This window comes from Canis lupus, chromosome 36 (assembly GCF_011100685.1).
Source record: "Canis lupus familiaris isolate Mischka breed German Shepherd chromosome 36, alternate assembly UU_Cfam_GSD_1.0, whole genome shotgun sequence".
Lineage (NCBI taxonomy): Eukaryota > Metazoa > Chordata > Mammalia > Carnivora > Canidae > Canis > Canis lupus.
In genome coordinates, this window is record NC_049257.1 from 8448253 (window position 1) to 8462475 (window position 14223).

The 14223-nt window shown below is 36.1% G+C and overlaps 1 protein-coding gene across 1 annotated transcript in view; it reads right to left on the reverse strand.

The window, feature by feature from the left end:
- KCNH7 (potassium voltage-gated channel subfamily H member 7) overlaps positions 1–14223 on the reverse strand; it is a 479507-nt gene that overhangs the window by 368415 nt on the left and 96869 nt on the right. The gene's annotated exons all lie outside the window — the stretch shown is intronic.

Below are 14223 nucleotides of genomic sequence, written 5' to 3' on the forward strand. Positions count from 1 at the left end.
GGAAAAAAATAGAAATTGACTAATAGACCATCATAGTTTCTAAAAAGTTATTAATGTATCAAGAAATTATTATTTGCAAAAAACTTTCCATTATTAACAACTTATTTCTGGAAAAAACTGACTACAAGTAAAACCTCATAGCTAGAGAGCTGATATTATACAAGTTGCATTCATTAACCACATATAATTAAATGGAAACTAATAATGAAAAAGTAATAGGAAAAAATACATTGGAAATTTTACAAATGAAACTGATTCTAAACAACTCATAAGTGAAACAGAAGTCATACCAAAAAATAAGAAAATTAGAAATAAATTCAAATATACTTAAATCTTTAAAAAATTAAATAATACAGGGGCACCTGGCTGGCTCAGTTGATAGAGCATGTAACTCTTGATCATGGGGTTGTGAATTTGAGCTCCACATTAGGTACAGAGTTTACTTAAAAAAATAAAATCTTTGAAGAAAAATTAAAAACTATATATTAAATTTGTGAAATTAAATTTGGAATTTAATGTTACTAAGAGAAAATAATTATAGCTATAAGTTCTTGCATTAGAAAATAATAAACTATAAATTAATTATGCTTATAACAAAATTTTAGGACAAGAATTAGAAGAAACCTAATGAAATTTCTAAAAATGAGTAAAGAAATTAAAGTGGAGAGAAGAGAATAATGAACTAGAATATAAAGGAAAAATAAAATCCATTGCTGGTGCTTTGAAAAAAGTAATAAAATAGAACTTTGGTTATCTGATCAAGGAAACTAGAAAAGGCAAAAATAAACAATATTAGAAATAAAAGGCTCAAAACTACAGACATCATGATTTATTACGTCATGAGAATATTTTTAATAAATTTCTACATTTACATTTAATGACTAAATAAGAATAAATTAAAAACCTAAATTAGTGGTGACTGTTAACTGAATTAATAGGTTAAAATCTGTCCATTTGTCCCCAAATATCTCTCCCTCCAAATATGCCAAAAATGTGATATGTTTTTATGGTAATTTCTGCCATCTTACATAAAGTATGACAAAAGCTAGGGAAAAAGTGAGAAATTCAGTATTCACTTATTTAGTATAAAACTGATACTAAAACTTGACAAAGACAGAAAGGAAAATATATTCCAATGTCACTTATGAGAACAGATACAAAAATTCTAAACAAAATTAAAAGTGTTGGAACAATGGGTTATCAAAGGAAGGTAGGAAGGAAAGAAAGAGGGAAGGGAGGATGGAAGGAAAGCAGGCAGGCAGGCAGACTAAACAAAAATTGGATCTTTCTCCTACACCTATAATTGAATTACAGTGAATTATTGACTTAATGAAAAATTTAAAATGTATAATAATAAATAAGAGACAAATATTTATTACCTCAGAGCAAAAAGGAATTCTAAAATACGATGCAAAATATAAAATAAATATTGGTAAAAAATTAGCAGGCTTATAATTAGAAACCTCTCCAAAGACACCTGGGTGGCTCAGTGGACTGAGCAGCTGCCTTTGGCTCAGGTCACGGTCCCAGAATCCTGGGATTGAGTCCTGCATCAACCTCCCTGCTCAATGAGGAGTCTACTTTTCCCTTTCCCTCTACCTCTCCACTTATATTCTCCCTCTCTCTCCCTCACTATCTCTCTCAAATAAATAAATCAAATCTTAAAAAAAAAAGAAATCTCTCTCAGTAAAAGAAAATAAAATCCACCATAAACAATGTGAGTAAAAAAAAGAGCCTGAGAAGACTATAGATATAATGCATATTAACTCTTAAAGACTTGATGTCCTACATATATATAAAGACATCTTAGAAATCAATAATATAGATAATCTCCCCCCCAAATTGGGCAAAGATATGAATAAACAATTCACATAACAGAAAACCTAGATGACAAACATAAAAGATGTTCAAACTCACTAATGAGATACAATTGTGCATCATATTGAACAAAGTAAAGTCTGATAATATCATATATTGCTGAGGCTGTGAAGTAATGTGTTATTTCATACACTGTTGAAAGAAAGGTAAATCTGTTGCTCCCATTTGGAGAAGTGTTTAGCAATATTCAGTAAAGTTGAAACTGCGTATATTTTTAACACAATTCTATGGCTAATTCATACACATTTTAAAATTCGTGTACATTTGCATAAAAAACTGCTCCTATAACTTGTTTTGAAAAATTAATCTAAAAGAAAGAAAACAAAAAGGAAAAGAAAGGAAGAAAAAACAAAAACCTAAATGCTCATAAACAAAATATTGACCAAAAGATTCTTGTAAATTATTCTATTGAATCTTATACAGTGATTAAAATAAATGAACTTGTGCTACATGGGTCAATATGGATAAACATAATATTGAACAAAAAGTGCAGGGTGTAGAAGGTGGAAGAATTTTATAATATTTTATAAAACATTCAAAGCAATGCCTTATTATTTTTATGAATATATGTTATGAATAAAAATACATAAATATTTATGGAAATGATCTATACCAAACTCAGGATAGTAGATTACTCCTGGGAAAATTCTGGAGAGGAGGAATATAAAATTTGAGAGTTTTCTTATTTTTAACTGAAATAATTGTGGCAAAAGTTAAATTTGTAAAGCTGGGTGGTGGGTGTAAGGATGTCAGGTATATCATTTTTATTTTGTTTATATTCGAAATATTTCATAATTACAAAAATAGGAATATAAAAATAAGCCTGTTGGCTTAGAAATCTGAACTGCTGACAGCTGGCAGACAAAGTTGGCAGAAATAGGGTGGTTGAATTTCCTGTTAAATGACAGAGAAAGCTAGATACTGGTAGATGCTGATGTCGGGCGGGGGCAGCAGGGTGTCACAATACCCCTACTCTCCTGTGCAACTGTAGGAACATCACTACCGCCACGGTGATGTTGCAGACAAAATGTCTTGGGACAGGGCAGATTCTATGGCCATTGAAAGGGACTGTGTGTGAGGAGGATGAAAATTTTATTTTCCTGTTTCTGTAGTAAGCTGTTCTCCTGAGTTGATATTGGAAGTTAAAATGACATTTGATTGGTTTTCTGACAGTCTCTGGTGCAAGCTGTAGCAGGGAATGCCATCAATGATCCAAAACATTGGAGCATTGGTTCTATATAGAAAAAAGAAAACCACAATTAAGTTAAGCAGATATCTGATTAGATAGATAGATGATAGATAGATAGATAGATAGATAGATAGATAGATAGATAGATAGATGTTTTCTTCTCATATCTTTCTTCAATGACATATTACCTTAGAGTTTATATGTTCATGCAGATAAGTAGCGATTCACATTCATCCAGTCACTGATTAAAGAATTGATGTTTAAAATAATGCATTAGGGATTTTATAAGTAGTACTAAATTTAATGCAAAGTATAATGGAAAGAAACAGAATTGGAGATCCAATCATTTTATTTCCAATTATAAGGTATGCTCACCTCAGTAAATGATTTTGCTTCTTTGAATCTTAATACTTCATTTGTAAGAGTAAAATTATAATTGTTATATCAACCTCAAAAGATTACTGTGAGGCTTGAAAAAGATGATGATATAGGGGGAAAAATTGTATAGGTATTTGGTACTTTGTATGTGTATTACAAATATAGATACAGATAGGTAAACAGGGGAGAAGAAGAAAGAAGAAAAAAAAGAAATAAAGAAAGAAGAAAGAAAAAGAAAGAAAGAAAGAAAGAAAGAAAGAAAGAAAGAAAGAAAGAAGAAAGAAAGAAGAAAAAAGACTAAAAGAAAAAAGAAAGAAGAAAGAAGAAAGAAAAGAAATAAAGAAAAGGTAAGGAAGTTAGAAAAGAAGAATGCCGGAGATCAGGTAGAGAAAGTAAGAATAAGTAATGAAGATGTAAGAAGAATTACTTAGTAATTAATTAATGAATAATTAATTAATGAAATAAATGAAAGAAAGAATTCTTAATTAATGATTATTCAAGGATCCTAAAATTAATTAGAATTTTTTGCTTCATTACAGTAATCAACTGAAAGATAATAGAAGGTTGTGGGCGAGAAAGGCATCTGGATCCAGAATTCTGGAATTCTGGAATTGTGATTAAAATCCTTCTCTCTGGGCCGCCTGGGTGGCTCAGGGGTTTAGTGCTGCCTTCAGCCCAGGGTGTGATCCTGGAGACCCAGGATCGAGTCCCACGTCGGACAACCTGTATGGAGCCTGCTTCTCCCTCTGCCTGTGTCTCTGCCTCTCTCTGTCTCTCTCTGTCTCTCTCTGTGTCTCTCATGAATAAATAAATAAAACCTTAAAAAAACTAAAGGTTTTTTAAAAATTTCCTTCTCTCTAGGTAATCCAGTAATTCATTCAGGCCAAGTGACTCAAATGTAATCATAATAAAGTAAAATAAACTTCTATTCTTGCTCTCAAGTACTTATGTTGTTTAAGTAGGATACTAAATAGGGGGTTCAATTATTTTGATAGAAACATCTATATTATCTTGAATAATAATTCATTTAACTGAATATCTATTTTGGTATCATACACTCTGCTCGGCGATGAAGATCCAGAGATAGATAAAATGTATCTTCCTTCATACACTTCAACTGTGGCCTTTGTGGTCCTAATTCTAGACCACAACAAGGGTGAGGATGTTAAACAAATAGGTGGAGGGTAAGGGTATGTCTTTACTTTCATGTTCTGAAAAGAGTGTAAGTTCTTATTAGATATAAAAAGACGAGTAAACTTCAATTATCTTAATTTACTGTGAGTGACTTCCTAATATAACTATGAGCCTGTTTAATTGTTCTATATAGCCTGAGTTTTTCATTCAGTTATTATACCTTTCTGCTAGGATGTTTATGGTGCATTAAATATAAAACTTCATTAATGAGGCCAGCCATCTTTTTAATTTCAAAATTTTAAAGATTTCCATTGCATTATAGCTTTGTGAACATTTACAAATGCAAATTTAGAAAGGACTTAAAATATCATTTGGTTGTTATTCACTTTTATTATAGACTAATTCTATCGTTGTAAATGTTTCGTGTGATAGAACAAATCCCTTACTTTCCACCTAAATGTTATAGACATATTCGTCACACAAAACTGAAGTCTCTTGGGACACCTGGGTAGCTCAGTGGTTGAGCGTCTGCCTTTGGCTCAGGGTATGATGCTGGGATCCAGGACTGAGTCCCACATTGGGGTCCTTGCAGGGGGCCTGCTTCTCCCTCTGCCTGTGTCTCTGCCTCTTTCTCTGTGTGTCTCTCATGAATAAATAAATAAAATCTTAAAAAAAAAAAAAGTGAAGTCCCTAGAAGCTGGCCGTTTCCCAACAATGGAAAAAGAAAATGATTTATTTATTTACTATGTAGCAATCTGACAACTTGCTTGATCACTCCCTCTTAGAAACTGCCAATTCAGGAAAGTGAAGGGATGCCTAGCCACTTCACCCTCATTATTCACAAACTGGTCAGTGAGCCAGGTTTGCTCAGATCATGTTTCATTAGTCTGGCACTGTGTTATTAAAATACTTGAATTTATTGATGATATTAAGAAATATAAAGATCTTACATAAAATTCCAGATTCCCAGCTTTTCTTGAGAATCTAGCATGTATAGCAATAGTGGATGTCCATTCCTTTCAGCCATGGTATAATCTTATATTATACCAGGTAGTAGGGCTCTAGGGAGTCGGGATCTGTCCAGGAGCTGGACCTGGCTCAGAGCCAGCTACGAACTATGAATCGACAAAGTCACCAATCCTTATCTTCTTCTGAAAATATAGATCTGGCAACTCTGTGTCCACAATCCTGTATGAGAGCAAATAACCTGGAGCTGACTAGTTAGCTGCCAATAGTACCAGCTACCCTCTTTTGTTTATACCTTGCCTTATTTATATTTTTTCTGTTACTCACTTTGTTAGATTGTATTATTGTCCAAAATATTTGTTATTTTTCCATATTATACTGGTTCATTCTTTCCTTAACCCATTAACATCAGACTTGGCCATATAACTTACTTTGGCCTGTGAATTGGGACATATGCCAGTTCCTAGCAGAAGCTCTAAGAGACCTCATGTGGTTCTGCCTTCTGTACTATTCCTTCAGCCAAGAGATCAGGATTTCCCCAGATGAGGGCCGCTCCTCAGGGCTAATCCCAAAATGAAGATGATAAGGAACAGAGCTAAAGCAGGCTCAAAATGCACATATAACATGAGGAAAAATAAGTGATTGTTTTTGTGAGCCTCTGAGACTTTGGTGTCATTTTCTACTTCAGCAGATCTTAGCCTAAACTAGCCCAACACATCTTTCTAGCCCTGCCAGCCATTTTATTCTGTCAAACATCAGCAGCAATCTCTTGCCTGCCTAAAAAGATCATCTGATCCAGTGATATAAATCTAATTTTATGAGAAAGGGGAATATATACAGCATGACAGAAGCATCTGGTTTTGTATAAAATGGCATCAAAGTTTCCTTCTTAGTTTCATAGTTTAGAATGTGATGAATATAAATTAGTATTAACAGAAGCCCCATTGTGGACTAGGTGTTTTTCACACTTTACCACATTTTAAATGATCAACATTACTTGAATATATTGTTACTGTTCTTCCCAACTCTTAAAAAAGTAAATTGCTCTTAAGTAAATTGCAGCCCAGAAATTTAGATTAAGCGTCTGCATCTAAATATGTATTTTTTTATTTTTTTAAAAAAGATTTTATTTTTTATTCATGATAGACATAGAGAGAGAAAGAGAGAGAGAGAGAGGCAAAGACACAGGCAGAGGGAGAAGCAGGCTCCATGCAGGGAGCCCGATGTGGGACTCAATCCTGGGACTCCAGGATCACGCTCTGAGTTGAAGGCAGATGCTCAACCACTGAGCCTCCCCGGGATTCCCTAAATATGTATATTTTTTAGTCTTAAACTTATGTCTCCTTTTCTAAGCCTATTCCACTCTTCAAAGTGTAGCTTCTAGGAAGTCTTATTCAGAAAGTTCTACTCAGAAATATGGCAGCATTCAAATTTTACCTCACTTTTGAGTAGAGACAATGATTCCTTCACAGATCTGTGACTACCCATGATAACATTTTTTCATCTCCCACACCCCCCTGCCAGAGTGTAAGTAGGAAAATACAGTGGGGTTTTTTTTCTTTCATAATTCTCCATATCATCCATAAAAAAGAACTATTCTTTATTTTTAGATTATGACCTTATAAAAGTCATTTTCATGACAAAACGTGTTTTCCTTTGAGAAATAATGACCATAGATGCTGATTTTTACAATGTCTTTATCTGAAAGCATTAAGACAGCATGGTATAAGTCTTCATTTTTTGTCCTATATATGTGTGTGGGATGTATTTTGAAACATGAAAAGAAAATGTGTTTTCTCCTCTGTGATCCTTTATCACATGGAAACCCTCCTCCCTGTGAAAACCAGACATCAGACATTTCTTGCCTCAGGACAAGTTGCTTAAACAGAAATGGAATGTTTTGAGTTTCTAACTGGACTTTTAAAAATCATGGTAGAGATAGTTTAAGAGCAATTTTCAAAACCACAGCTTAATTTTGAGCTCAGTAGAACTCAAGACAAAAAGCTTATATCATAAGTCCTAAGCCATAGTCATAGAAAAATCTATGATTGATTGGAATCAATTATTCATACTAATCCTTCTTAAATCAAATAAAAATAGGGACAAGAGAAAGTGGTATTGAAGGAGAAGAGTCCCAATGGACGTAACAGATTTAAATGCTGATGTAAGTCTCTGAAAAGGAGCTTTAAACCCTGTTCCTCATATTTACTGCCTTGTCTCTAAGCCTTATATTTGGGGATCTAAACACCAACAAATTATTTTGGGGATCTTAAAATTAACAGAACCTGCATTTCTCTTTCTGGGAGATGGCAAGCTTTACAGTCTATCTCATACGGTATGAAGCAGCAAGAAATGACTATGTCATGTCTAGCTAAGCCGACCTGATAGAGTGCCCCACCAATCATTTCATTCCTACAAAACTTTCTTTGTGAAGGGCATGGAATTAGTGAGAGAAAGACAGTAGATCTGAAGGGCCTATGGTCAACATAAGGAGGATGCTAAGTAACTTGTGTGGGCCAATGACTTGACCTCAGAAGGAATGGATATATGTACACAGCTTACTCATCAGAGATGATGTGCTGTTCTCCAATAAACATAAACTTCTGTCATTTCTAAGGTAGCCAAAGACACATAGAAGAAGAAATGGGTGTGTTGGACAGTGGTCATTACTCAAAGAAAGGTAGGAAGCATCAAGAAGTACTCTCAGAATTTAAAGAATGACAGCAAGAGGCTTTGGACCTTCCTCAAGAAAGGGGAATAGAATAAGGGCCATTGCTACAAGACTCTGCAGGAGTTCTATTACTTCCCCATGTCTTAATTATCTTTATTGTATTTCCTCTTAGTGATTGGCAATTACACACTTTTTAAAAAAGATTCATGCTTCCATGATTTCAGCAACTAAAGCAGCTTTGCTAGGGAGGTATAGCTTTTTCACAATCCAATTACTTCCACAGATCCAGACATCTAAAAAACCCCAAAAAACCCAATACTATAGTTCTGGAAAGAAACTGTGGCAAACTCTGTAGCTTAGCAGAAAGTCTCACAGAAAACAAGCTTGGTCCTAGAATTTGATCTTCTACATAACAGTAACATGACAATGTACACAACTTCCCAGTGAAGGATGAAACACATTTCTACCTTCTTAGATTTGGGAGTGCCCATGGAGATGAAACTGAAGTCTTCTGGAAAAAAAAAAAAAAAAAAAAAAAGAACTACCTTCACATTTCTAGCAAGCAAAATGTAGCCATTTGGAGAATAAGATTTTTACTCGGGACTACCAAATATCGAACAACTAATATTCCTGCATTATTTGTGAGCCTGTAGTGTTTGGTGAAGTGAGCCAAGGGCAAATACTTCAGACTGGACCCTATTTGTGAATTCATCAAAGGCATCTGGGAAAGAAAAAGCAATCCATCCTAAGTTTTGCTAGGTTGGAGACTGGCAGCTTAGTCTGTAGGAGTTTGGTCCTCTGTCTAAGTGATGTGAGGACCCAGAGCAGTAGGTGCTCCCAAGAGGAGCAGCTGCTAATAGATTTGGAAAGGACCCTGTTTACACTCATGGATCAGAACAGTGGGAGTGCAGCCTTGTGACTAGCACAAGGCAAGGTGAGATCACTGAGCAGGAAGGAGGAAATGAGACACAGCCCCAAGGACATCATGAAAATGTGAGTATTCCAAGGATTCTCAGAAAATATTTAAGGAAGGTGTCAAGGTTCTGCCATCATTCAGGTAAGAGATATAATAAAAACATTTGGGTTACATATATTAAATTATATAAGATCCCTCCTGGGAAAAACATGCATGAAGACTAAAAAAAGTTATATTTGAAAATAACCACATGCTGTATTGAAAGAAAGTAATATTAATGACTGACAGAAACTATAACACAAAAGACAAGACTAATACTCAAAATTAATCACAAACACACTCTGGAACTTTACTGACTGGATCTAAAATATTTTGCTCTCTTTACCATTCACTGCATTCTCCTGCTATAAGTTCAAGAGGGTCAAACACTGGATGATATTCCTTGGCTTTTGAAAATAGTTGCCAAACAAAAACAGCATTACTTTGTTCTTGCTACAATGAGATAGAATATTTCTATGATAAGTTCCTTTTATAAATTCTAATCCTAGGGGAGCCTGGGTGACTCAGTCAGTTAAGTGTCTGCTCCTGGCTCAAGTCATGATCCCAGGGTCTGGGGATTGAGCCCTGCATTGTGCTCCTTGCTTAGAGGGGAGCCTGCCTCCCCCATGCTTGTGCTCTCTCTCTCTCTCTCTCTCTCTCTCTGTGTCAAATAAATAAATGAAATCTCTAAAAAAATAAATAAATAAAAATAACAGTTCTAACCTTAAATGCCAGAAGCCAAGCCATTGGTCAGTTCTGGTGGTAGGGCGTCTGTGCGTACGTGTGTCTATCTCTATACACACATACACATACGTTTGCTCTTTGCTATCAGTCCTTATTTGCAAAGACCTTTCTCCTTCTGGTATAACCACTAGTCAAGAGAGGCTAAGTGAGGACCTTACCCTGTTGGTGACCAAGTGATCTGCCCCCTAAGTATTCTCCAGCATGGAGAAGTACAGCCCTTATATATTAAAATGATCGGTGCCCTAATTTGACGTTTTTCAAAGGACGTGTTTGCCTTGCTGGTTTCATTTAATCAGGGTTCTGTGGAACTTGCTGACGAAGGCTTTCTGAGTCAGGAGGTCTCTGAACCCCGTAGCTTCCTGCTGAATTCTGCTTACCCTGACCCAGTTCTTCCCCCATGAACAAGAATCCTAAAGGAAACGCTGGAACCGAGTCAATGCCAACAGAGCACATTGCACAAATAATCAAAACCAAAGCTCAGAATCCTGTATGCCCTGTTTTGTGATATTTGCCTGCCTGTTAAGCAATTTTTTAACTTCACTGAGACTAATGCAAAAAAAAAAAAAAAAAAAAAAAAAAAAAAAAAAAAAAAAAAAAAAAAAGAGGGTTACAGCCTCATGCAGGCTCCTAGGAGGATAAAATAAATGTTAAATATAAAGTAGCATTTAATGTATCTTAATTGTCATTCCCCTCTTGTTGAGACCTAGACAACCAAGCTGTCTACCTGCCTTCATCCTGATGATGCTGAACTGCATCACAACATACATTTGGTAAAAGCAGAACACCACTTTCACTGGGCCTATGTTAGGCCCAGCCTAGTTCCTAGTCCATAATCCCTCCCCACTAGATGCCACTGTAGGAGATATAGCTCTGTGTCTGCTTCTGGGTACTAACCCACACCTGCACCCGACTTCAACTTTCCCCCAAGCTCCCCAGGCTTGCTGACATTCAGGCCCTTCTGAAATACAGATGCCTGGCTTCTTTGGGAGCCTCAGACACCCTCAGCCCCAGTGGCTCCAGCTCTTATAAACACACTTCTACTCCCATGCCTGTTTTTCAATTCCTCTTCCCATAACCCCCTGCACACCTGCCCTACTCTTGGCTCTTTTTCCTTTTCACCTACACTCACCCCAATTTCCTGTCTACAAAGTTATGAATCATGCTTTTAAGTCTGCTAAATGGCTAAGGTCCACTTCCCAGCTGATCATCCTATCCTCATGCCAACGGTCTACCACGACTTCTGAGTATTGTCACCATAGATCCTTAGATGCCTAACCACCATGTTCTGACACAATTTTACTTCATCCTGAACCTTCTGATTGCCAGCCACATGTACCCGGATTCTCTATGTTTGCCTTACTACCTGGGATACCATATTTTTTTCTAGTTGACAATTTAAATTACTCTTCACTGCTTATGCCACTATACCAGTAGAGACCATCCTGGACTATTTTAAGAGACTGAGACATTGTGTCCCAGCCCCTGTCATCAGGTGAACATCCCTCAAATTTTTCTAAGTTTCCCGGTGGAGGCTGGGAGTGCCAATGAGGCCACTTCAGACCTGGCATGGTCTTGTGTGAGGCCAGATCTTTGGGAATACTTCCCCAATATTTTTTCACGTAGCTTGCTTTGACTTCAAAGAGTGGTTAGAAAGCCAGATCCCAGCTTATTCCTTCCTGCCTCATTTTACTACCAGTTATCTACAGCCCATAGCCACATCTAAAGATATGATCACTCAGACATAATGAGAACAGACACAGGGATGCGTGGGTGGCTCAGTGGTTAAGCGTCTACCTTCAGCCCAGGGTGTGATCCTGGAGTCCCTGGATCGAGTCCCACATGGGGCTCCCTGCATGGAGCCTGGTTCTTTCTCTGCCTGTGTCTCTGCATCTCTCTCTCTGTGTTCCTCCCTTTTTTTTAAAAAAAAAAAAAAAAAAAAGAATAGACGCAGCTATGAAGTATGGCATGTTCATGGGTGAGGAAGGTTGGGATTGAGTTAAGTCCCAGAAGTACCTATTCATACCTCACCACACATGAGGAGGATTAACTTGACAGCAAAGACTAATTTAGACAAGGGGAGCCAAGCAGTCGATGGCCAGTATCCCAAGGGGCCACTAGGTCAGGAGTGGCTCAACAAGTTTTAGCATGTCAGTACCTGAGGTGAATGGTGGGTGATTCAGTTCAGTGGATGATACACAAAAGCAGCGATAATTCAATGACAAAGGGTAATGTCAAGTCACCATCGCTTAGAGAGATCTATCCCTTTGTGCCAGGACCCCAGCCAGGAGCTGGACAACAGGCCTATATAAGCTGAAGGAGAGAAAAAGGAGAAAATTGGAGCCAAATAGTCAGAAGAGGCAAAAGCTTACTAGAATATGGGTTTGGAGCAATATCCCAGTCTCTGGTAAACCTGAGACCTTAGACAGCTAACAAGGCAGACAAACAGGATTTTGGAAGCATTGTAAACGAAAGGCCAAAAGATCCCAGGGTTCCTCCCAAGCATATCAGGCACTTGACAAGGTTGGTAACATAGTTAGACTTCAACAAACACCAGATGGGAAAAATGGAGATGCTGACCTTCCTCCCAGAAGAGAGGAAAGTGAATCTGGGTCTGCAGGTGAAATTCAAGAGTACATCCAATTAAAGCGAAAGGCACAGGATACAGGAAATATTATTACAGTCACATCCTTGCTCAATGACTTGCTCAATGATGCCTAACTAGGGAGCATATTTGAATCTTTAAACTGGTATTGCCAGCCTGTCAAGCGCATGGCAGATCTCAGGGTTCCAGCCTTTTTAATTCCTGGCCAGATCTTCAGTAGTGACCTTCCAGTTCTGCATCATGACATCTAGTACAACCCCTCAAAATTTCTGCTGCTCTGCCTCCATCACTCTACTCTAGACTGTCATCTACAATTTCCTTTCCTCTTTCTGTTAGTGTGTATCTGGTCAGTGTGTATCTGTAAAGCACTTTTCTGGGCTTTTCGAAATTGTTAATTTGCTATATACAGTAGGTTGTAACAATCTCAAGGGTATGACTTTTCTGTTATTATTCTTTTGGAATTCTCTGTGAATCTTAGTTCAAAATTCTGCACATGATATAGACTTCAGAAATATTTGATGATTTGCTGATCAGTTGTGCATATTCAGACACAAGTTAACTTCATCTTCTCAAGGTAAAATTCAATCAGTGTTTTAGGGGAGATAGTTGGCATCACACAACGGCATAGTGTTATGCTAGCTCTAGCTCTCTACACATTAGCATAAGTCATTTTTATATTAATTTTTTTTAAAAATGTAGAAATAGATACACTTTTGTAATAAAGTTGTTATATATTTTATGTCGCTATATATTAATTAGGGTTGTTATATATATTTTATATTATTATATGTTGTAATTCTTATATGTTATATAACATATACTATGTTAGATATTAGATGTTATATATTATGTATTTTATGCATCTGTCACCACTGTTTTGCCAATATATTTATAAATAGTTGTAATTCCACGTTACTCAATGGTCTTAATTGATTTCAGCTCTCAAATTTCAAGTTGTAAGCATGAAAATCTCAAATTTTATAATCTCTGTGGTGCTCCTTGTAAGTTGGATAACCAGCAGTTCATAATATAAAAACAATGTGGCTTACATTTCAGTTCATAAAACATGTTACATTTTGCATGGAATTTTCATACATTAGCTTCCTCCAAAATACGTACTGCCATTTTCATGAAGGAACGTGAAATATGTATAAGATAGTAAAACTCAGTTTAAAGGTGAAAAAGTCTTGTCTTCTTGAAGTTAAGATCATTTCCTTTGAAGCAATAGTATTGCTTTTGAATAAATTTGTGGATACAGAGAATGGTTGGACTTATCTTCATGTTTTGTTTTGAAAATACATTTATTTTATCACTTGTGATATGAAAACCAATTTTCAAAATGATTTAATGGAGAAGTCCAAATGTTGTCTTTAAGATCAGAAGATGACTTCAAGTCCAAATTATGACAGGAGTTCTAAGCCTGATATGCCACATCTCCTGATATTTGTTTGACAGAGACATAGTTTCAAAGAATAAAAGAACACGAGCTACGGGTGGTATGAATAATCAAGATCAAGGTGGCTTGAAGTTGGTCCAGGGTGTCAGACGGAATTGGTTTAATCTATGTTTTAACTTTGATCCTGTATTTGTTAGTGGAATGGCCACAAAATGGGCATACTCTCCCTTCATTTCTATAATTTTCATAGATTACATGTTTTTCCTCTTGTTTCTTTATTGACTATGAAATACTAAAATATTTTTCTAAT